Here is a 23,778-nt window from a genome sequence, read left to right on the forward strand (position 1 = left end):
CATCAACAGTTGTCTCTAGTCTGAAACTGGAATCTTCAATCTGGAACAGAAGTGCTTGCTCTGAAATAAGGACTAGAGAAGTGCAGCACTGGTTCATAATTGAACCAGTGTGCCGCAAACCAGGCCAGTTCGAGCAGTTTGATTGTGAACCACTTTGACCTGGTTTGAGCTGGTTCGTCAGTTTGACCGGCCAAGCTGGTTGGTTCAACTGAACCAGTCCACTGAGCAGTGGTTCAGTCCAAATTTGGACCGAACCACCACTACCGGTCTGTGCACACCCCTAATAAGGACTCCTGTTCCAAACTCAGGATATCTGTTGATCTGTTTCATACTCAGGATATCCTTACTTTTATCATTTACATTTTAAAACCAGCAGTTTTCTTACCCTCCTCCCTACAAGTGGAGTTACTATGTCTGCTGTGCCTATACTTGTCCACTGCCCACTCTTCAGGATCACAGACATGGCGCTAGTTTTTAAATTAAGGCAATTTTCTAAAAGACAGTGGTTGACATGATGAGGAAAATTACTCAAAGTAGTTCCATTGAGGCAATGCCTAACCTGTCCTTTTAATTTCAATGGAACTACTTTGAGTAGTTAGGCATTGCCTAAGTTGTCCTTTTAATTTCAATGGGACTACTTTGAGTAATTTTCCTCAACGTGTCAGGCAATATTGTTACCATAGCAACCTGAAACAAATGTTGCTTTCTGTTTGACTTGGAACTAGGTAAATTGTTTAGAAATGATGCCATCCTCATGGAGAAAGCAGATATTACGTTAACCATAGGTGTGTAATCTAAGGCAGATGGAACTGTGGCTGAGGCAAGCATTTAGAACTGGCAACTTGGGTGACGAGTGGAAAGAAGCATGACAGAAACATATTCTAGCAGAACAACTTTTCGCTTTTTGAGGGAAACAGGTCAGGTTCCATGGGGACTGAGAAATATTTCACTAAGATGAAAACAGATTGTCCCCAGAGAGGCTGAAATCCTTTTTCAACTCTTTTTCATTTTTGAAGAAGGTGCAGTTAGAGCTTAAACCTTATATAAGTTATTTTTCTTTGCAATATAAACACTGTTCTTCTGCAAACCACATGACTCAATAAAACATTATCACTCCCTAAGAATATCCATCTTGAGTGTCAAAATGGTTTAGTGGCTAGAACAGTGGCATCTGGTGGGAAACAAGGCAGGCATAAAGGAAAAAGTGAGATGTTTTGGCTCACCTACAAAGACAGAGAGAAATGACACCTTCATAATAAGAGATATCAATTGAGTGTTGCACCTATCTGAGAAGTGAAGAGTGATCCTTTCAAAGTTAAGAGCATAAGAACATCATGCCAACTCCTTATCTAATCCAACATCCAGTTTCCCAAAGTGGCCATCCATATGCCCCTGGGTGGCTTACAAGAAGGAGATGAAGCAATGCCCCTGCCATTCCTCCTTTGCAATTGGCCCATGGTTTCTGAACACGGAAGCATAAAATCAACAAGACCATTGACAGCCTTGTCCTCCACCAATCTGTCTAATCCCATTTAAAGCCATCTAAGCTGAGGCTGGTCTAAGCTGTCTGGTCCTGAAAGTTGATATCTTCCGGAAGTGAATTTCAAATTAATTATGCACTGTGTGAAGAAGTACTTCCTTTTGTCCATCCTAAATAACTTGCCAATCAGTTTCATTGGATGATCTCTGGTTCTAGTATTGCGAGAGAGGAAAGAAAACTGTTCTCTATGTCCACTCTCTCCAAACTATGCATATATTTTTAGAAGAAATTTCTATCATGTCTCCCCTTAGTTTCCTTTTTTCTACACTAAAGAGTCCCAGGTTTGTAGCCTTTCCACATAGGGAAGGCACTCCAGCTCTCTGATAATTTTGGTTCTCTTCTTGTGCCCCTTTTCTGGCTCTACAGTATCTTTCTGGAACCCATTACTGTGGTGGGTAGAGTCAGCCAGCAATGGAGTAAAGTTCCTGTTCTACCCAAACCAGAATCTGGCTTGCATTTGGAGTGGAAGTATTTCTAGAATATGTTGCTCTTGACAAATAAAAGGTTGGCATAGCACAGCCCATAATGTCCTATAGTCATATTATGTCCACCTCCCATTTCTAGTGGCCTTCATGATGCTGAAAGGCTGGTTCCTCTGTGGTTTGGCAATGTGAGACCTAGTTTGGCCTGGGAAACATCCCTGAGTCATTGTAGGTCTTACCTCATGTGCTTTGAGTTCTCTGGCAGATGCATGGATACATTTAGCTGGCATAAGCCACTGGTGGCATCAGTTTGATTTATTCTAATCTTCATGAAAATATTTTGCAATGGAACCCAGTGGATCTATTAATCCCTAGAGACTGCCTTTTCTCTCCCATCTCCCCCCTGCCCCGCCCCTCATCAGAAATAGAAGGTAACCCAGCTCTGGTTCTGTTTCATGTGATGTGAAATGCAGATGAGGAAATGTTGAATAAGGGAGAGAAGATTACAGTGCCATCTACACAGAGCAGTTTGGAAACAGGAAAATAAAGACACCACAGCTATTGTATCATGATGCCCTGCATTACCTCCTCCGGCCTCTGTATTCATCTAAGTATTATATGCATGCACAAGGACAACAATGGTCACTAGACATAAGGCAGTGTTAAAGTCCTATCATGGGAAGGAGGGATATTGGGAAGTGATTCTGTTCCACACTGCCCATAATCACTGAATGCATGCACTGTGTTACATGCATGTGGTAGACTACTGATCCAGGATAGCTGCATTGTTTATGATGTTTCTTTTCTTTTCTTTTAGATTGTGGGCCTTTTGAGGACAGGGAGCAATTTTATTTATATCTATGTAAACCGCTTTGGGAACTTTGGTTAAAAAGAGTTATATAAATATTCACCACATTCGTATCAGACTCATCTTCTCCTCTGTGACCAGGAAGTGTTTTAAATTATGGAAACCGAACAGGGTAGAAATATTTGAACAGCTCCATGGCCCCTGTCTAAACTGCATTTCATGCTGCTACTTTTAACTAAAGGAGGAAAAGGTCGGGAAATCCAGTCATGGATCTCCCAAATTACATCTAGTTTGTCTCGTAGACACTAAACTTAAAAATCACAAGCTTAGCAGGATATTAACATTGAGAAGGTTCTGCTCTGTGCTGCCCTCATCTTTTGAATATGTTGGTATACGCGAGGGCATCTTTCATGGAGGGAGCCATTAATGTTGAGAAGTGCTTCATTCCGCTCTACATTGCCCTCAGTTGTTGAAGGCAAGTGTGGGAATGCATGCATAAGGTGAGCCATTGCCCTGAGGCAGTACATTGAGAAGTCACATGGTTTAAGAAAGTGAAGTAACTTGCGGATAGCTATTAGTGAGAATTGAGCCCAGGGGAATATGGTGTGCAATTCATGCTAAGCATGCTGAGGGAATACATCCCGAGGCTATTCAGAGATGAGTGTCATTCTAATCATAGGCCTTTGGGTTGGTAAAGAAGCAAGGGATACAGGTTCAGATGCAAAGGGCCTAGTGCTAATCCAGTGGTACAGCCTGTATACCCCGAGAGAATCCTTATGCGACAGCAGCAAAACACCTTCCCTCAAGCAGGTAGGGCACCTCCCAAAGGCACTTTTTATAGCATTCTCAGGGCAGCAAGCCAGCTAGGTAGGCTCAAACCCCCCCCCCCTTTTTATTTTTCTTTTTTTGCTTATAAGGACTTTCTGGGGAAAGTGCTAGACAAACTGCCACACTTGCCAGCCACAGAACTCCACTCTAGCAGAGCTGGTTTCATCTGCTGCTTGCAAAATCAAAGATAAAATTGCTGAATAAGGATCAGGCCATGGTTCTAAGCACAGCTGCAAAGCTTTCCATGCTATTGAAACCCACAAGATTTCCTCCCCAAAATACATTTTGGCTGAGGTTTAGAACTGGGGAGCTAGTCTTTTGGAATCACCACACAATATTAAAGAATCCTGCCATTATGCATTACGTCCTGTGGGGGGTGATCTCACATCACTTAAAAGGCAGCATAGAGTTTTTGCTAACTATTATCATAATGCTGCAAATACTGTAATATAAGAACCTAATGACCTATTTGCCTTGACATCCTCCAGCAGCAATCATAGCTTGAATACAAATGCAGCACACTTGATGGTACTATCATTTAATCCCAAAAGGCAGCCCCACCATACTTGCAATTCCAGATTTCCAAGTGAATGTTCTTTCCTCAGTCATCTGTTCATATAAAGTCACATTCCGTTTTTAAAGCATCATTATTAAGATCATATTGTGTAATTAAACTGGACCTTGCTTCTGACATTATAAAGACCAGTGGGTCCAAACAGAATACTAGAGATTCTTGTATGAAACTGCAGACTGTAGGCATGATACTGTAAAAAAAAAATCTCCTCAGCAAAGATGGTTGACAATGTTAGCTTTGAGCATTGGATGGAAGGAGAAAAGGGTGCTTGCCTGGAAACCAATCCGTCTATCTCCCAGATGCAGACAGATGATCAGTCACACTTAGCCCCTAATATAAAGAAGGTCACAACACTGGACTGTGCTGTGCACCTTGCTGTTCAGTAGACAGGCTTCACAGTGCCACTCACCTGTTTAAGGTTGGCGGGGCCCAAATTCACATTCAGCGTCCCTGCCAGGAATGGGCAGGCTTTGATTCCCTTCAGAAATGTGCCCCTCTTTTCTATCTCTTCAACAATTTAATTGGCCATATTAAAATTGACACTGCCAACCATCAGTAGGGCAGCAACTGGCAACTCACCCATTACTGCACGTGCATCTCCCTAGGCTAGGGCCATCCTTCCAAAATTCCAGTCAAAATGGCTTCCCTTGGCAGAGACAAGAAACAAGAATAATGACACTCCTAATGACACTCACCCTGGAGGCCAGCAAAGAGATGGGAGCCTGAACGGTGAAGGATGTGGAATGTTGGTCACAGACCAGGAAAACAAGGGTTTGAATCCTCACAGAGCCTTAGGCCAGTTACTCTCTCTCAGCCTAATCTACCTCACAGGATTGTTGTGAGGATAAAGATGGACTAACCCCCATATACGCCAACCTAGATCCCTGCAAGAAGAGTGAGATAGGACTTAATAAAATGTGAAATAATTTCATGTGTACAAAAAAGCTGTTAAATTGGCTGTGGGGGAAAGAGAGAGGGAGAGACCATACATAATAGTGTGAAATTGCATGCTTCATTCATGTGTATGTGAAAAACCATTTGCTGTTTGTAAAGGGTGGTTCTCGTAGTGACAGGGATATGTTTGATGTGACTAGACAATATGACATCAGGGAGTGTCTTCAGAAATATGAAACCCCAACTAAGAAATGCAAGTAGAACATAGGAACATAGGAAGCTGTCATATACTGAGTCAAACCATTGGTCTAGCTAGCTCAATATTGTCTACCCAGACTGGCAGCAGCTTCTCCAAGGTTGCAGGCAGGAGCCTCCCTCAGTGTGTGGTAGCCAAAAGAGTGTGGCAGGGAGTAAGCAAGCTGTTAGAGTGGCCTGATTTGGAAAAACAGACTTGGGAAGAACTAACCTCGGGTTTGAGCGATAGAACCTCCTTTCGAGGTCCCAGAAAGAAATCTTCAAGGAAACGGGACAGAACGAGTGCCCTCATACTAGGGAATTGGAACGTTCCCCTTCTCGTAATCAGGTTAGTAAACCTGTATGTCATTTATGCAATGCTCCTGCATAGGAATAGGGAGGGAAGACGCAACCAAGAGGTTCACGCAGATGAGACAGTAAATCTCTTCTGGAAAAGTTTGTATGGTTATGTGCAAAAAGACAAGAGCATCTCTTCTAAACAGCAATGGGACAAATTGTGGAAAAGGACATTGGACGTAACCCTGAGCCTTTTGGAAGGGTGGTATAAAAGTTTTAATAATAAATAATAAAAATAAAAATAATAAATAAACCCCAATTACCTGATGTGCTTTGAAATCCCCCAACCCCGAGTTACAGTACTATCTTCATATACTTCATAACCTTGTGGGTTTCCAAATCATTGTGTGTAAATCTTTGTAGATATATCATGTGCAAACAACCACTTCGTATATAATTGTGCTTTGGCAACATACTGTATGCTTTGGTAGTTTGTTGGTTCAATAAAAAAATCTTGTCCTATAAAAATAATAATCTTGTCCTATCTTGGGGAAGCCAGGGAGGGAACTTGAAACCTTCTACTCTTTCCAGAGCGGCTCCATCCCCTAAGGGGGATATCTTACAGTGCTCACACTTCTAGTCTCCCATTTATATGCTACCAGGGCAGACCCTGCTTAGCTAAGTGGGCAAGTCATGCTTGCTGCCACAAGACCAGCTCTCCTCTGAAGTGGTGGCTGTAGGATGGAGACTGTTCTGGCTGGGTATAGGCATCCGGTGGATTCATTTATTGGGTTTCAATTGTCCTCAGATGCAACAAAGACAGAAATGAGTGACACTTTCCTGCACAATGCAGGACAATCACATGTGCTGTGCTGCTGCATGTGAAGTCATGGCACAGCAGCCCAGTAAGACAGCCTTGGTTTTTGGCCTTAGCAGGGGTTTACATTCCTTCAGCAGACAGATGGGACCATTTATGTCATTTATTTATATTCATCACCAGCCTGAGGGAAGTACACAGCTTGAAAGAGGGCTTGTTGGTAAGAGCCTGAATCTCTGGCAAATGCTCCATTGCCATTCGATGTGAAAGGAAAAAACAGATTTCCTTTGCCAACTGAAAATGACTATCTTCAGTTGATATTTTTCTCTCACATATTATGAAAAAATATTATGAAATGTAATTTTGCAAACACAAAGAAATACGGTAATGTCTTTTTCCTCCACCTGGCTTCCTTCAGCTGAAGGAAATTTTAGAGCAAGAAAACAGTTATTTTTAGGAGCAGAGGATTAATAGCCTCAAAATGGTAACTGTAGGTAAAAGCAAAGTGATGGCTGTAACCCTTTGAGGCATAAGAAAAGCAACAAGACTGGTGATGAAAGCTTTTCAAAATGAAGAAAAGGTTTCCATAGCAATCTTTTTTTATACTTTCTCTGAAAAGTTTCTTTTGAAAGAGACAGTCATACTGTGAAAACAAATACTGTCCAAAGTATGTGGAGTACATTTGACCACAAAAAGCAGATCTTTATTTGAGTAGTGGATTCTATCTATCTATCTATCTATCTATCTATCTATCTATCTATCTATCATATTTCTATACTGCCTGACATACATTCCTAGGCAGTGTACATAAGTTAAAATACAACAAATATAAAAACAGGATAAAATGATTATAACAATTATGATAGAAAACTAATTAAAATTAATTTCAAGCCTCAAAAAACAGGTGCATTTTTAAGGGTCTTGAAAAAACAACCAAAGATGGAGAAACTCTGATCTTAACAGGGAATGCATTCCAGCCCCAGGACAGCCACAGAGAAGGCCCAGCCCCAAGTAGCCATCAAATGAACCAATGACAGCCATAACTGGACCTCCCCAGATGATCTTAATAGGTGGGAGAGTTCACAACAGGGAGGCACTCTCTTAAATACCCTAGACCCAAACTGTTAAGGGTTTTATAGGTAATAATCAGCACTCTATTTTGCTCGGAAACATATCGGCCGCAAGTGCAGTTCTTTGAAGATCAGTGTTATATGGTCTCATCGGGTTATCCTGGAGACCAGTCTGACTGTCACATTCTGTACCAACTGTAGTTTCCGGACTATGTACAAAGGCAGCCCCATATAGAGTGCATTACAGTCAGCATATGTACCACTGTTTTATAGTCATTTTCTTCCAGAAATGGGCATAGCTGACGTAGCAGCTGAAGCTGATAAAAAGTATAGCTGGTCATTGCCTCTCTCTGAAAGACCAGAGAGAGTTTTGGATCCAGGAGCACTCCCTAGATATGTATATGTTCTTTCTGGGTGGGGGGTATCTAACATTCAGAACAGGCAGATCTAAACCATCTCTCAAGTTCTGACCCCACCACAGCCAGTACCTCCATCTTATTTGGATTCAGTTTCAGTTTGTTATCTCTCATCCAGCCCATTACTGCCTCCAGATAGGCATCTAGGGAAGTTATGCCATTACTTGATGAAGTTGATATGGAGACTATCATAAAACACTTCCCACTGACCTACAGATACCACATTTTGCATGGACAATCCTGCCACTTAAATAAGTTCAATGCACTACTTTTCACACCACAACAAGATCAGGAGAAAGTTGAAGCTTTTTAACATTTTCTTTGTATTTTTAGTGGTTTTGAATCAGACAATTCCCACTGACCTGCAGATACCACATTTTGCATAGACAGTCATAGGGAAATAAGAACATAGGAACCTAGGGATGTGAGAGCCGACCCAGTTCAGGTGGTCCAAGTTTGAACTGGACACCCCCTCCCCCGGTTCAAAGAACCAGCTCACGGGCTGGCTCAGGGATAATACTTGTAAAAGGGAATTCAGCTAGGATTCCCCTTTACAAGTAAAGGGGGCTTCTCTAGACTAAGAAGGGGAAGCAGCAAATGAACATTTACCTTTAGTTTCATTCTGGCAGGGGCGGCAGCTGTAGTGGTGACATTGGAGGCAGCGGCAGGGGCTCCTCCAATTTCCCCAGCCTCCCAAATTACAGGCTGGCTGTGGCCTTGTTCGGCTGGCTTGAACATCCCTATAGGAATCTGCCTTCTAGCGAGTCAGGCCACACTGGTTCCTCAAGCTCACCTTTGTCTACACAGATGGGCAGCGGCTTCTCCAAGGTTACAGGCAAGAATCTCAGCCCTCAATGAAGATGCCAAGGAGGGAATTTGGAACCTTATGCATGCAAGCATGCAGGTGCTCTTCCCAGAGCGACCCCATCTCCTAAGGGAAATATCTTACAGTGCTCGCACATGTAGTCTCCCGTTCAAATGCAAACCAGGTTGGACCCTGCTTAGAAAAGGGGACAATTTATTATTGCTACCACAAGACCAGCTCTTGTGTTAGCAATCCTGTCACTCTCCCCTCTGTTTGAAGCCCCAAAGCAAGTGGCGGGTGGGGAAAGAAACACAACACTGAGACAGGAAACAACTCTTCTGCAGGTGAAGGTGGGTGTGGGGGGAAGGAATGTGGCAGCAGAGGCAACAAGCTCCAGTGAGTGGGAACTTTGGGGAGGGATCAGGAAAGTGCATTCAAAAACCACTGATCTATTAAAAAAACAAAAACACCACAGTTGAATCTTTGCATGATGACATGGAAAGAAATATTTAAAAGGCAATACCTAGAGGGTGGAGAGTTTGGGATCTGCCCCACACATGCTGGGTGACATGGAAGGAGAGCTCAGTGTGGCTCAGAAAAGCCCTGGCCGGCCTCTACTGGCAACCTGGGGGCCTGCAGCTGCTCTCTCACAGAACACTCCTCTGCTCCCTCTCGCACTGGCTCATGCGATGCATGCACCACACGACGTGGGCCACCATCATGTGCTCTCAGTCTCAACGCAGGCATACTGCTAGGCCTAGGCTGGGTGGGGAAGCAACTCAGGCTGCAGTTTCCTGAATCTATTCTGCATCGTCTGTCCTGGAATGCTGAACCCTGTTCATGTTGGCATGTACTTTATATTCTTGGCATGAAGTTTCTATTATAAGATTGTTTTTTAAAGGCCTGTTTTCATAATTTTCTTGCAGTCAATACACAGATTAATGCTGCTCTTAGAATGTTTCATACACATGAGGGGTTTTTTGCCGATCCCTGCTTCCTACGGCTGTCCCCCAACATATGTCTTTGAAGGTCCTGAAGCCCCCAGGAACATATTTTAGGGAGGCATAGAGGGAAGCAATACAAAAGCAATACAAATGGGGGAATCAGAGAAAAATGTGTGAATAAAGCATTCTAATACAAGTGCAGCATTAGTCTGGATGCTGCCCAATATATCCTGGTCACGTGAATCCCAAATTTTTTGCCCATTGCAAGAGAGATGTGTACAAATGAACCATTTTCAGCCCCCTTTCAAGTCTAAAAATATGCAGAGTGACTCTAGATAAATATTACCCTTGGGAGTATCGCCCCCATGCTTAGTTTAGGCATCTCCCCATGGTTAGTTTATCAGCTCAGCACCCTCTTCAGGTAGTCACCTTGGGTGACCTCCTAGCTTGCCCACCCTTAAGCATGGTGCTGAGAATATGTGTGAACAGATGAGCTTTATGGGTGGTATACTGTGCAGCACCCCACCACTGGAAGAGCAGGGCATGTGTGCTGGTTTCATGAGACTGCAAATCCTCCCCCCCCCCATGCTGCTAGTAAATGCAGAGAGCCTCTGTAGCTCCTAAAGATTATGTCATTGCTGAAGGATGTTTCTCCCATAATTCCCAATTGGAGAAGCATCCTACAGTGCAGACAAACTCCCTAGAAGCCATGGAGGCTCTGTATGTTTGCTAGTAGGGTCAACGGGGGAGTCTCACAGATCTAGCACATGCTCTTGTGCAGTGACCCACCTATGCTCAATGGGGCACTGCACAGTATGTAATAGGGATGCACATGTAACAGATTTTGTGTTTTGAGCTTGCAATGAAACACAAAATGGCTGAAACATTTCATCGAAACAGCAGTCAAAACAGCTGTTTTGATGAAACCACTCAAAATGTTTCGAGTGTTTTGGCCATAGGGAACAATGGGGAAACTCAAAACACCCAATTGTTTCCCATGGGTAGCTTCTTGAGACACAAAAGTGGGTTGTCTGATAGGGCATGATGCATGCTATCTACCACCCAACTCACAATAGAAATGGGCGTGCAGGCAATTTAAAACAAATGTTTATCCTTTCCTCCAAACCCCCATAGAGTTCTACTTTGGTGTCCCTAAAAGCTACCCGTGGGGAACAATGGGGCATTTTGAGTTCCCCATTGTTCTCTATAGCTGGAACAAGCTGCACTCACAGAGAGTGCACACAAGTTTTGCATTGCTATTTGCAATGCATTTTGCAACCTTGCCTTGAAAAATAGCAAAAGGGAATCTGTCCCTTCCAACACAGACCACACATTTCAAACATAGTCCAATGGCCAAAACAGAATAACTGACCCACAATCCACCACCAGCCTCAGTGCCTGCACTGCAGTAACTTCACTGGCACAAGTTGCTTTCATACACACAATTATGACTCCTTACATTCCTAGCATTGCAGATGCCGCCACAGCAGCGCTCTTAGCAACAAGTATAGTCATAAGCTCAACTAGAGCAACTTCATCCACATTTTTTCTGAGTGTAATGCATCCTTGCAGTGCAGATTGCAGAGGAGACCAGAACACTGAGTGAAGCACAGATTAGTCCCAAGGCCAGACATGGAGCTCATCACAGCAATCACCAAGAAATATTACTTACACACACACACAAAGCTATCACGGTCCAATTTTTTGCCACAACACTATCTCACAAACAAAATAAACCACAATTCAAGGAAGGAAGGAAGACAGCCAAGTTCTGCCTTGGTATAAGTTCTGAGATATTGGTATTTGTCAATCTGAGATCTACCAAAAGCAGATAGTTGCTTATAGTAGCAATAGCACAGCATATTATACTCAGCGCTGAGTATACCGAGTACACAGCATATTATACTCAGTGCTGAGAACAGAAAAAGACAAAATAAAACCTACCTTCCTTCTCTCCTGATGTATCCTCTTCAAGAGAGACATAAGGGCTCCCTCTGCCTCCCAGTCCCTTTGAATACATTTTGAAATTCTCTCCTTTTGTGTTTTCCCCTCCCTCCCCCCAGCCAATGGGGGCATACTTGCCCATGACAACAATTGATTTGTATGATAACAAGCCAACCAAGAAGCAAGGAGATTGCAAGACAATTAGAAGCCAGTGCCATAAAACCAATCAGCAAGGGGGAAACAGCCCTCCAAAATGACACTTGAAATGTTGAAATATTTGAATCAAAATGGGGTTGTGTTGTTTTAGCTAACAGGTTACAAACAAATAACAAATAAAAGTAACAGGACCTTTATTTGAAGGGCATTTTGTTTCAAGCGAGAAACACTTGGAATGGCCCATGTTGAGTCAAAATGTAACATTTTGCACATCTCTAGTATGTAAGCTGCTGAATGCATGAGGGGAAAGTAGAATTGTGCCTTCTAGACATGGGACATGCTGCTGATGTGCCTCTTGAGCACAACCCTGCCCTCTATGCTCGATACTTGTCTATGAGGGGCCCTCCTGCATGTTTAGAGGCTCATCTCCATAATTTGGACTACTGTCTGATCAGGAATAGATTCCAAATTACAAGGAGGCATCCTCTGCATGTAAGTCTTTTTAGAAATGAGAGTCCAAGGGGCAGAATGTTCATTTGAGCCTCTGCTTTCTTCTCTCTAGCTGGCATACTACACAACATTACACAGGGGGTAGAATGTGGTGAAATATAATGTTTGCACAGTTGTGCAAGTGCAAAAATTGCACAAATGGAGTTGTGCAGGAATTATATATATAACAGCTGCACTGTTACAGAACTCAGTTTGCACAATTCCTGCACTTGCACAACTATGGAAATGTTACATTCCATTTGCATAATATTGTGCAGTACTGTAGGTCAGCCACTACAATCTATATCAATGTAATAATACAAAATACTGAAATAACTTGATATTGGGGTTATATTTTAACTAATCAGTTATTAATGCCTTGAATTAAAAGGATTGATTTGATCATTTCAAGCACCAAGTCATACTTTGGACACTACCCCCTCCCCTGTGTGTTGGACCTGGGGCAATTGCCCCCTTCCACCCACCAAAGGGCCTGTCTGCATGTACAGCTACACTCACATGGGACCCCTAGCAAACACTGATCATATGGCTGCTCAAGAGCAAGGCTAATGGGCATTTTAGTATCTAGAGACATGGCTAGTGGGTGTGATCCTGATCTTTCCATATGCATTTACTGACTATTTGGGCTATTCTCTGAAAAAGGATACGTCCACTATTTTGAGTGACAGAAGTACAAATATTCAATTTTCAAATCAAGTTGTCATTATTCACTACATTTTGGACATTCACAGTAACATATTTTTTAAGGATGGTTTGAGATTGGATGGTTTTGAATGCTTGATTTTCAGGTCAAAAACTGGGAAAGGCGAGTGAACACAATTTTTCAACTCCTCTTACATTGTATAAATGTTCACCTGCTTTGATCTTGTTTGCTGCTATCTATCTATCTATCTATCTATCTATCTATCTATCTATCTATCTATATGCGGGGACTTTCTAGTTCTTCCTGTGGATAGTTTCATGAGTTATTCTAAAGATGCATGGCACCGAAATAAAAATTTCAAAGTGAAATTTGAAGTGAATTTCATGGTTTCTCCTAATGCAAAGGCGGAAAATTGTAAGGGAAACTTTCCAACCCACCAGGAGCAATGTAGTAAGGAGGATGTTGTAACTAAAGTAGGCAGCCAATCCAATTTGATATGTGATGTAATTCATGGGAAAATAAACCATCTGAGAATGGAGCAATAAATTCTGTGGACAGTGGCTGAAATACAGAACAAGGATGCACTGGTGCAGTGAGAGAGCAGCCTAACAGGTTGTGCAGCCCTCAGGGACATATTTTCAGGAGGTATGGAGGATATCAAAACTGCCATTTCCCTGCTGCACCAGTGTGGGTAGTTCAGAACTTTTGTTACGCTGCACTGGTGCATCCTTACTCTGTGTGTTAGCCACTTGCATGGGTGATTCCAGCCAGAGATAATGTACTGAATGGGATGATGTCACAATGCTACACAGCCAATAAGATTTATCAAGGTAACATCACAAAGGGAAAGTACTCCAATTCAGCATAAGAACAAGGATTCCTGAAGGCCTTTAGCTTCAGTCACTAAAAATTACTCAAAGAGTGATCCATTTGTGATCTTTGTACTGAAGCAATTTCAAGAATTATATGCATGCATGCATTAATTTCTAGTTTAGGCATCTGAATATTCTCTTAAGTTTATTCATTTTTTAAGCACATTAATTTCATCTTCAGGTTTGAGTAAGATGGCCCCATTATAAAGTGCTACCTGCAGGCATTATATTAAGATGAAGCAGCAAGATCATGATAGGATAGGCCTGGAAGATTTTTTATAGGGCTGACTATCAAAGCCACCACTGGACTGAAAAGCAATACTGTCCTGCAACTTTTTCTGGTTTTGTGCAAAATCCCTGAAAGAGATATTAGTTCTATGGGAAATCTACTTTGATTTAATATTCATGGGGTCAATTTATTGTAGGATAAAATACTGTGATTGACAAGTTTGGCTGTAATAGTCCAAATATACTGAGAATTGATACATTTGTGTGGACAAGTCACTCACTCTGAGACTGAGGCAATTCCTTGTGTGAGGTAACTCAACTGAGAGAGTATATTTATACCAGGCATCCCCAAACTGCGGCCCTCCAGATGTTGCTGAACTACAACTCCCAGCATACCTAGACACAATTTTTTGTGGCTGGGTATGCTGGAAGTTGTAGTTCAGCAACATCTGGAGGGCCGCAGTTTTGGGATGCCTGATTTATACCTACAGTGATACAAAAGAAGGGTTGAAATCCCCCAAATGTGACTGAACAATAGTGACCAATAGTGAACAAGTGGTCATTGGTTAAACAATTACATGGAGGGCCCAATCACAGAGCAGATTTAATGTTCAGTGGAAAGGGGGTCTGAGCTTACTGCTGAATAGAGTCCCTGGAACTATGTGGGAGGGAGTTGCTGATTCCATGGAGGAGTCAGCACTGAAAACTGAGACCAGAACAGCCCAGCATAGAAACAAAAAAGAGCTGATCTCTTTTGACAACAAGAGGCAGTGCCAGAGTCTAATGGCAGCAAGCAGATTAGGTGTGTGCAGTGGGGAAAGAAGCTTTCAAGAAGCAGCCTAGTTGTGTGGCTGTGGAGAAGTGTGACACTGTATATACCGAGGTCAAGGCAGCTAGAAAAGGAAAGCTGGTGGTCAGAATTTGAACCAGAGCTCTGTGAAGCAACCAAAGTGGAGTGAGGATAGAATAGGGAATTGGCTGGAGTGGAGGGGATCGTGAGGTAAAAATACGGAGGCAGGAGAGGGTAACTACAAATGCATGCAAACAACACACCTACACCATCAGCACATTTTTATTCTCATATAATGAAATTATTTCTTTTTGGTTATGTTAACTCATGTATCTGCCTATTTGAGATGTGCAGAAATTGTTTTCTGGGATTGAATTTGAGCTCAGATTGTATCACAAATACTTGAATTGATTTGTCAAAACAGCCAACCACTGCCAGCTGTACAACTTAAAAACTTGTGTGTGGGAGGGGGGAATCTGCATGATTTAGGGAACAATGGGGAACACGAATCACTCCATTGTTCCACATGGGTAGTTACTAAGGACACCAAAGTGGGTTAGATCAGGGATCCTCAATGTTGGGCCCCCAGATGTTCTTTGACTTCAACTCCCATAATCCCCAGGCCCAGTGGCATTTGGCTGGGGATTATGGGAGTTGAAGTCCAAGGACATCTGGGGGCCCAATGTTGAGGATCCCTAGGTTAGATGATAGGACATGCTGAGTGTGGCCTACCACCCAATCCACACAAGAAATGGGCAAGTGGGTGGTTTTTAAAAAAATTTAATTAAACTTTCCCCAAAAAACCCATAGGACCCTATGGGTTTCTTTTTGGGAAAGGTTATTATTTTTAATTACCCATTTGCCCTTTTTTGTGGGTTGGGTGTATGTAGCACATAGCATGCCATACCATTCAACCCACTCTGGTGTCCCCACGGCCTACCCATTGGGAAAAGGGGTGATTCATGTTCCCCATTGTTCACTATGACCAAAACAAGCAGAGTGCACAGATTTTGCAACCCTGCCTTGAATATTACAGAACTGAAGCATATAGTCCCTCCCAACAGAGAACAACACCACAATTTGCCAAATGCACTCTAAAAATGGCAAAAAAAGAATCACTGAACCAGAAACCTCTGTTAGCCAAACCTGTTAGTGCCTGTGCTGCAGTAAGATAGTTGACACAAGTTGCTCTCTCACACACAAGAATGGCTCTTTACTTCAGCATTGCAACAGCTGCCACAGCAGCACCCTTAGCAGCGAGCAAGCCATAAGCTCAACTAGTACGTCTTCAGCCATATTTTGACTTGCAATGCAGAATGCAGAGCAGGCCAGAACAGTAGCGAAGCACAAGTTAGTCTTACAGCCAGACATGGAGCTCATTACAACAGTCACCAAGAAATATCACACAGAGAGCTCCCACTGTCAATTTCTCTCCCCAGCACCATCTCACAACTCAAGGAAAGCAAATAGGCACCCAAGCTTTGCCTTTGTCAATCTGAGATCCAGTAAAACCAGATATTTAATAGCAAGCAATAGCACGCTAAGCACAGCAAGCATATTATACATAGTTACTCAGTGCTGAGAAAACTTCCTTCCATCTTGCCTGCCACAGATTGACAGGAGGACAGAGCAGAAGTCATGGGCTGATGGGCCAATGGTCCGACAAGGGTGGGGGAAGCCTCTTGACCCTTACCATGAGAAGAAGTTTTCTTACTTCTCTTCTTCCCCAGTGTAAGTGTACACTGCCTGCCTGCCTGCCTGCCTGCACACTTGCCTGCCTGTGTCTGGATAACACAATGGCCTCATATTGGTTCTGGGTCCTGACACATTGGTCAGGGCACCAGTCCATATCTCATCATCGGCCATGGCTGTGTGTGTCAACATCACTAATAGGCAGACTCTGACACATCTGAGTTTGGGATTGGCCAAGGTGGGGTGAGCTGCCAGTGGTGTTGTGGGGGTGACTATGAGTCACTCACCCTTCAAGGCCAGCTCTGGATAGCCCAGCCAGGGGAGGCTGGCCTTCAGGAAGACCAGCTGCTCCACCGTGTCAGCATCAAAGTATGAGCAATAAAGTGTTACCATGCCCTCAGTCATGGAAAACACCCTCTCACGCTGGACTCTGATTGGTAGGCATGAAAGGAACTGTCTGGCAACAGCTGCCACATCCGGTTAGGCGTGGCTAAAACTGGATCAGCTCTTTCTCCCAGCCTGCCACCAGCTCCTGCAGGTACCTCAGCACACACCGCTCAGCACTGCTGTAGTCCTCGGTGGGCTCCTCCCATTCCCCTGGCAAGGCACCAAGGAACCACTCCATGAACCACTCTCCTACTAACTGAGCAAAGAGGCTCCTTTTTAAAAATGTTGGTTCTCATTATTGATCAGGGAGAGAGCAACTGGCTCTATCCAACCCCAACACAGCTTTCCTCCAGTGACTGTGCTGGTATCTATATTATGTTTCTTTTTAGATAGTGAGCCCTTTGAGTAAGATGGCCCTATTGTATTTATTTCTATGTAAGCCGCAATGGTAAACCCCTCCTGTATTCAACCAAAGAAAACTGCAGAGTTCTGTGGGCACCAGGAGTGGAAATTGACTTGACGGCAAACTTTACCTTTCAACCGCTTTGGGAACTTTTGTTGAAAAGTGGTATATAAATATTTGTAGTAATAGTAGTAGTGGAACCACTGGCTCACTTGGCCCTGCCAGGGACACCACACTGCTGGACTGGGAAGCAGCGGTGGTGGTGCTGCTAGGAGTGGGATGCGCACTAGCAGTAGGAGTTCTAGCACCCTCCTCCTGGTTGTGCCCCAGCTTTATTTCACCAGATCTCCCATTAAGTGTGTTTAAATGCTCTTGAACTCAGAGATGTAACCAAATTCACTCTTGCCAAATTCATGGCACAACACGTAATTCTGGACCACTTCCGCTCCCCAGTTGATCTGATTATATAAGCTTTGGAAATGTCTATAGATTCTATGCATTCCATATGTTTGCATAAGACCATGCTTTTAAATACATGCTTTGTGACTAGGGCCGACTTCAGCTGTACACTTTAAGAGCAGTTAACACTAACTGGAGTTAAAATTCCAAACTCCAATTCATGCCACAGACGTACAGCTAACAAAACTCCAGTTCCAGGATGTCCCAGCAAGTTCTGCAGCCTGCCTGTGGGCAAAGTGTCACAACATCAGCAAAGTGGCTCCGATTGCTCATGATCTCAAAGGGGGTGTGTCCTTTGCACTCCACTTATTGTCATGCCCCTGTCCTCAGATAGCGAAGAGGAATGTGAAGCTGGCAGTCTGCCAGCAGCTGCAGGGGAATCTGAAGGGCAGAGCCCAGCTGTCAGCCCACAGCAGATACCTGAAGCAGGTCCAGTCAAAGCTTCAGGACAACCGGGACCATCAGAGGTAGCAGAGACAGTGAATGGAGAGCAGAACACCGAGGCACCTTTGCATCCTCACGAGTGGAGACTGATTAGATGCAGACAACATGTGGAAGAACTCAGGAGAAGCAGACGGCTGCTTTACAAACCAGACAAATCCTGAATCTGTGTCAGCTGGCCAAACGCGGAAAACAATTAAGTCTGGCTATAAATGAAGTCCGAAGGCTGCAGCTAGATGCTGGAAGCAACAGGTCTCTTTGAGGCTGCTACAGCCGAGCCTCCGACTCAGAGGAAAGCCCAGCTTCGTGTTGGCCTCTAGAGACCCAGGCTTTTCCTGCTGCTACTCTGCTACCTGACTTAGTCCTGACAGCTGCCCTAGCTGGAACGCCTTGCACTCCTTTTGCTCTGGAATTGTGCTATCTGGCAGACTGAGTTTGCAGGGAAGACTGTCTGAACCTGATACTTCCAGTAAAGTGTTCTCTTGTGTTTTCTTGCAGACCAGGGAGGACTTTAAGGAGCTGCCTTCTACTTTGACAGCGACCTTGACTTGGACACCGGATGGACAGCAACTAGCTTCCTTGGGCAGATGACAGCTTAACCCTTTCCTCACGCTGGTCCTAGCTATGTTATCCTAATCATTATTTTTTTAATTTATTCATTTTTGACATTTAGTGTTTTACAAACATATTTCCCAGTAGTTCCCCCATTCCTCCCCCCCATTCCTTCCCCTCCCCCATCCCCAAGTCCAACCTTTCCTCCCCAAGCCAGCCTTTGCGCTGGCCAGCACTGGCTGGTGGGAGGTGAGAAAAGAAAGGAAAGATAGAGGGATAGATAGCTTGCATCATCTGCACAAAGTTAAGCATTTTTGAAGTCCCATTGAGTGCAGGTGAAGAGAGAAAAGCACATGAATTTTGCTTTCACTGGATCATGACCAGTCATTTTCTTTTCAAGTTTTATTTCTATCCCTTTGGATAGTTTTCATAAATTTACCCAATGAGGTAATTCGCGCAATAAAAAACTGTTCTGCTTGGGTTTGGGAGTTGTGTGTACTCCCCAATTTTCGGTTATGTGGAAGCAAGGTTGGAGGAAATGCTGGGTAGCTTTTTTAAAGTTTGGGACACACACAGTTCCCAGTCCTGGGTAGAACACAATTTTTAATTGTGTGAATGGCCTCAATGTCTTTCATTACATGAGATCTTACATCATGACTTCTCTGCATTAAATAATGCAAAAAGTATTGTTTCCCAACATTTTGTCACCCTCTAGTATGACCAAAACACAGAACCCAGGAAGATGCTATGCAGGTGGGGGTGTGGAGCTATGCATACAAGGCATGGCTGGAGTCACCAGGGGCTCTCTGTACCCGCAAGCTGTCCCAAGTACACCTCTATATTTTTCTCATGTAACTACATGGCCAACATCCACTTCTACAGAGCAACGTAAAGGATTGAACTTGCAGGGATTTTTGCAGTGAGAACAAATCCTACTTCCCAGCCTTCATTAATAGGGAGGTTTTGAAGAAGGGAGGGCTCTGTTCAGAGCAGAGTCCCTGCAATGGATAGATCCTCCATTCACACCTATCCCCCTGTCATAATGATGGACACCTTGCTTTTAATAATATAAATAAGACAGAGTTCAACTTCTCTGATACCTCTTGTATACATATACTGTGGCAAAGGAATTATGCTTTATCTTAAATGTCTCCATAGTTTGCCACCTATCTGCCACAGCTTGGTCTAATTCTTGGCTCCTCTGGTGCGCCTTTTAAAATAAATAGTACTTCATCATTGCGGATTGTATTCTTACAGTTGGAGAACTTTTTAATTCCCTTTTGACTTGCTTGTGGGAGTCCTAGTACTTTAAGAACAATGTTTCACTTGAATCCTCAGGGCCCTGAGGGCCTGTTTTTGTGACATCCCACCAGGAGCAAAACAAAGAAAAACTGTTCCTTTTATATTTTCTCTCTGTTGTACTCTTTAACAGTAGATATATCATATAAAACAGAAACTCCTCCATTCCCCTGGAAGCCGAACCTAAGAAAATAGTTTACACAGTTCCACTGAACTAAAGAAATATCTGAAGACCAACATTTTCTTCAAAAGTAAATTGACAAAAACTAACTGATTACCCTTTCATATAGTGATATGAGAGAGGTGAAGGCACAAACCCTCCTCTGTCATTCTTCCTCCTGCTTCTGGGAGCAAGCAAGCAGTTTATAGATAGTGGAGTCTTATTTTCAGGGTCCGATCAATGGAAATTGTCCAGACCTGTAGCTCTGTGAATATCTAGGCATCACAGAGTTCCAGTCAACTTTCTGTTTTATGTCACACACTAGAGTCCAGCTTGTTTCTGGGTGTCCAGTGAGCAGAAGACAAGAAGTTGGATGGGTAACTATTAACCCATTGTGGTGGTGGTGGGTGGATCTGTACTTTGCAGCAGCAGTTCCATCCTTTTTCTCTTCCCTCTTCCTACCATAATGAGTGCAACTGTACTGTGCCAACACATGAAGAAAACTATGGTAACTGTGGAGTGCAAGAGAAGGAAATAGCAATGTGCTCATGTCCCATTAAAATCAAACTTTACATTTAAATTTAGTTTAAAACTTGATTATTGCAATTGGAATTTGGTGTGTCAAGGAACTTAGGAAACTGCCTTGTACCTAGTCAGACCATTTGGCCTATCTAGCTCAGTATTCTCTTCACAGACTGGCAGCGGCTTCTCCAAGGTTACAGGCTGGAGTCTCTAAGCCCTGTGTTGGAGATGCCAGGGAGGGAACTTAGAACCTTCTGTAGGCAAGCTTGCAGATGATCTTCCAAGAGCGGCCTCATCTCCTGAGGGGAATATCTTACAGTGCTCACAAGTTGTCTAACTTGCCTTTGAATGTCCTCCTATGCTACAGTTGTAAAAGACATACTGACAGTACAAAACAAAATCCCCACCCGCCTTTCAACAGTAATTCACTAATCCTGCTGTCTGAAATGTACACACAATCCGACTGCTTCTCAGAAAGCTATGAATATGTTGTTTATGGCAGGAAGGGACAGTAGGATAGCTAACTCTTCTTTAGCTCAAGATCTTTGTGAACTGAGTTATGTTTTGATATTTTTAACTGTTGCTTTTAGGAATGGTTTAGAATGCTTGAGAAAATCTTTTGAATCCCCCCCCCCCAAAATTGTAGCAACTGCCTTCCCATGGAAGCTCACACAAATTCAAGCCTTGGAAGCACTGCAGGGCTTCTCTCTTTTGGCTGTCTTTTAGTGGCTGGGAGTAAATTGGCACTGGAGGGGAAATAGCTAGCTGGTACTATGCTGGAGTCCACTGAGGCTTCTCTCACAATGTTGTAGTTTAGAGCATAAAAAGATTATTTGCTTGCTAGTCTTAGTTATAGTGTAACCATGCTGAGTCTTCCGGACAGGGTGGGAGAGAAACCTCAATATATAAAACAATTGGGGGGTGGGGGTGGGAGAAAGCTCTGAGAAATATGTAAACCAGTAACAATCTGAAAGAGGAGCGTCTGATCATTCTGGCAGCCACAAACAGATCAGTAGTTTAATACTCTGCTGCATTGCCAGCTAAAATATTAATAGAACATTGACTAAACATCTCTCCAAAAGGCTATATGGCTCAGAGGTTATTAAGAAATTCTGCATTTGCCTTCAGGGTAGTTTCATTTCTATACCTGCAGATAGCCTTTTGTGAGCTTGGCTTTAGAGGGCTGCATCATCTTTAAGGCAAAAGGGGGAAGAATGCTAATAAATCACATCTTTATGAAATATTCATTAATTCAGTATGTTCTTTACAAGGCTGCTGCCAAGGCGATGCAGGGTGACGAATTACATTTTGCACACACAGGAAATGGCTGACAAGATACATTGTACATGAGGAGGATTTCCTGAACGGTCACATACAAAGCTAACCAACAAAAGTTGTTTATGCCACGAAGCCAGGAGAACAAAGACAAAAGCAGCTGCCTGTGCTCCTGCCAAGTCTCAGCACCTTCTTCTGAATGAGGTTTTTAGCTTGCCGTTTGCAATGTCCTACTTTTGATCTTGTAAAAAGTTTTTCTGTCTTTAATTCGTCGCTTTCCCAGACTGCTGTTAGAGGGAGGTCATCTACTAGGAAATAAGTTGGTTGCTCCTTCTGCCCTTTGCTTTATCTCAAGAGAGAGGATGTGAACTTAAATCCAAGTCTCATACTCTCACCTATTCATGTGTCAGCAGCTCTTGGAAATACACAGCATAGAATCGAGTTGAATGTTCCTCCACTAAAGTGTCAAACTGCAGTTCTTTCTGATTGCCTCTTTCATCTCCCTGGCATTCAGAAAGCAACCCCTGGGCAGCTGGCACAGTGGAATCAGCCTCACTATGTTCCATCTTGTCCACAAATGCCCTGTAACACAAGCAACCTCCTGATAAAGGAAAGTGTTCTAGCAGAATCGTTCCAAGGGTACATCTTTCATTACTAGGCATGGATCTTTCAAATGGCTCAGTGGGAGAGGAATGACATTGATTTACAATGACTTGAAGGCAAAGTTTACTGAGAGTATCTAGAGCCATTAAAATGTAACTGAACTCTTTCTGCAGCAGTAGGGGGTACAGCATATACAAGAACTATCTGTGAACTGAGCCGGCATTAATTATAGTCCCTGCTCATTATTTAGTTTGAAATACTCCCCCCTCCCCATTTCTATGCATCTACAGTTGGTCAAGTATTCATGATGAATTCCATCCTAAAGCTAGTTAGCATACAGCTCTGGATTCTTTCAGATTTGTACAAAACAGAAGACATTTCAAAGATGTACTTTCAAAGATGAAATGTACTGGGGAATTACCCTGCCTTAACAGGTTTATGGGCTGGAGACATAGGCTGCAAGTCTGCACACGATTAGGTTGCTTAAATCCCATATATATCAATGAGTTTTACGCAGTCTGCATACAAGATTTCAGCCATATTCTAAATGTTCAGAGTGCTTCAATTTGTCTCCTTTTTGGAACTATTTTAAACAGCTGTGATCACAATATTTTGAAAATGGGCAATTTCTGTGAAAATCTGAGTATAGATAGATAGATAGATAGATAGATAGATAACCTGTGTTTCTAAAGAATGTAATGTGATTCTCAAATGATGAAATGTACACCTAGCCATTAATGCAACCAAGATGTTCTGATGCAATGATCTTCCCCAGAAACACACAATGGGTAGAGTGGAAATTAGGTAGGGAACAGGACTCCAGAACGGCTGGCTTCTTTTTTGTAGGAACAAAAGAACTAGATATTGAAAATATCTCACACTTGCCCTGGAGCATCCCTAGAGGATACTTTGATTTTATGGGCTAACATAATTTTCCACATCTTGCATTTAGTTTAAGACTAAGCCAAAATGACCATCTCCCATTTTACTTCCCCATTTGCAGGATGTGTTTAGAGGCTATTTCACAGATTTCAGGAGGGCTGCAACAAGGGGAGAAGCCAGCAGTAAACTTACTGGTCTCACAATGAAAGTACTCCCTCCTGAGTCTCCCAGCATCTGGTGGCTGCAATATTTCTCCCAGTATTGCTAATAGAGTGACAGCAAGAAGCATTGCCCTACCTCTGATCGGATTC

Source organism: Hemicordylus capensis, chromosome 1 (assembly GCF_027244095.1).
Source record: "Hemicordylus capensis ecotype Gifberg chromosome 1, rHemCap1.1.pri, whole genome shotgun sequence".
NCBI lineage: Eukaryota > Metazoa > Chordata > Lepidosauria > Squamata > Cordylidae > Hemicordylus > Hemicordylus capensis.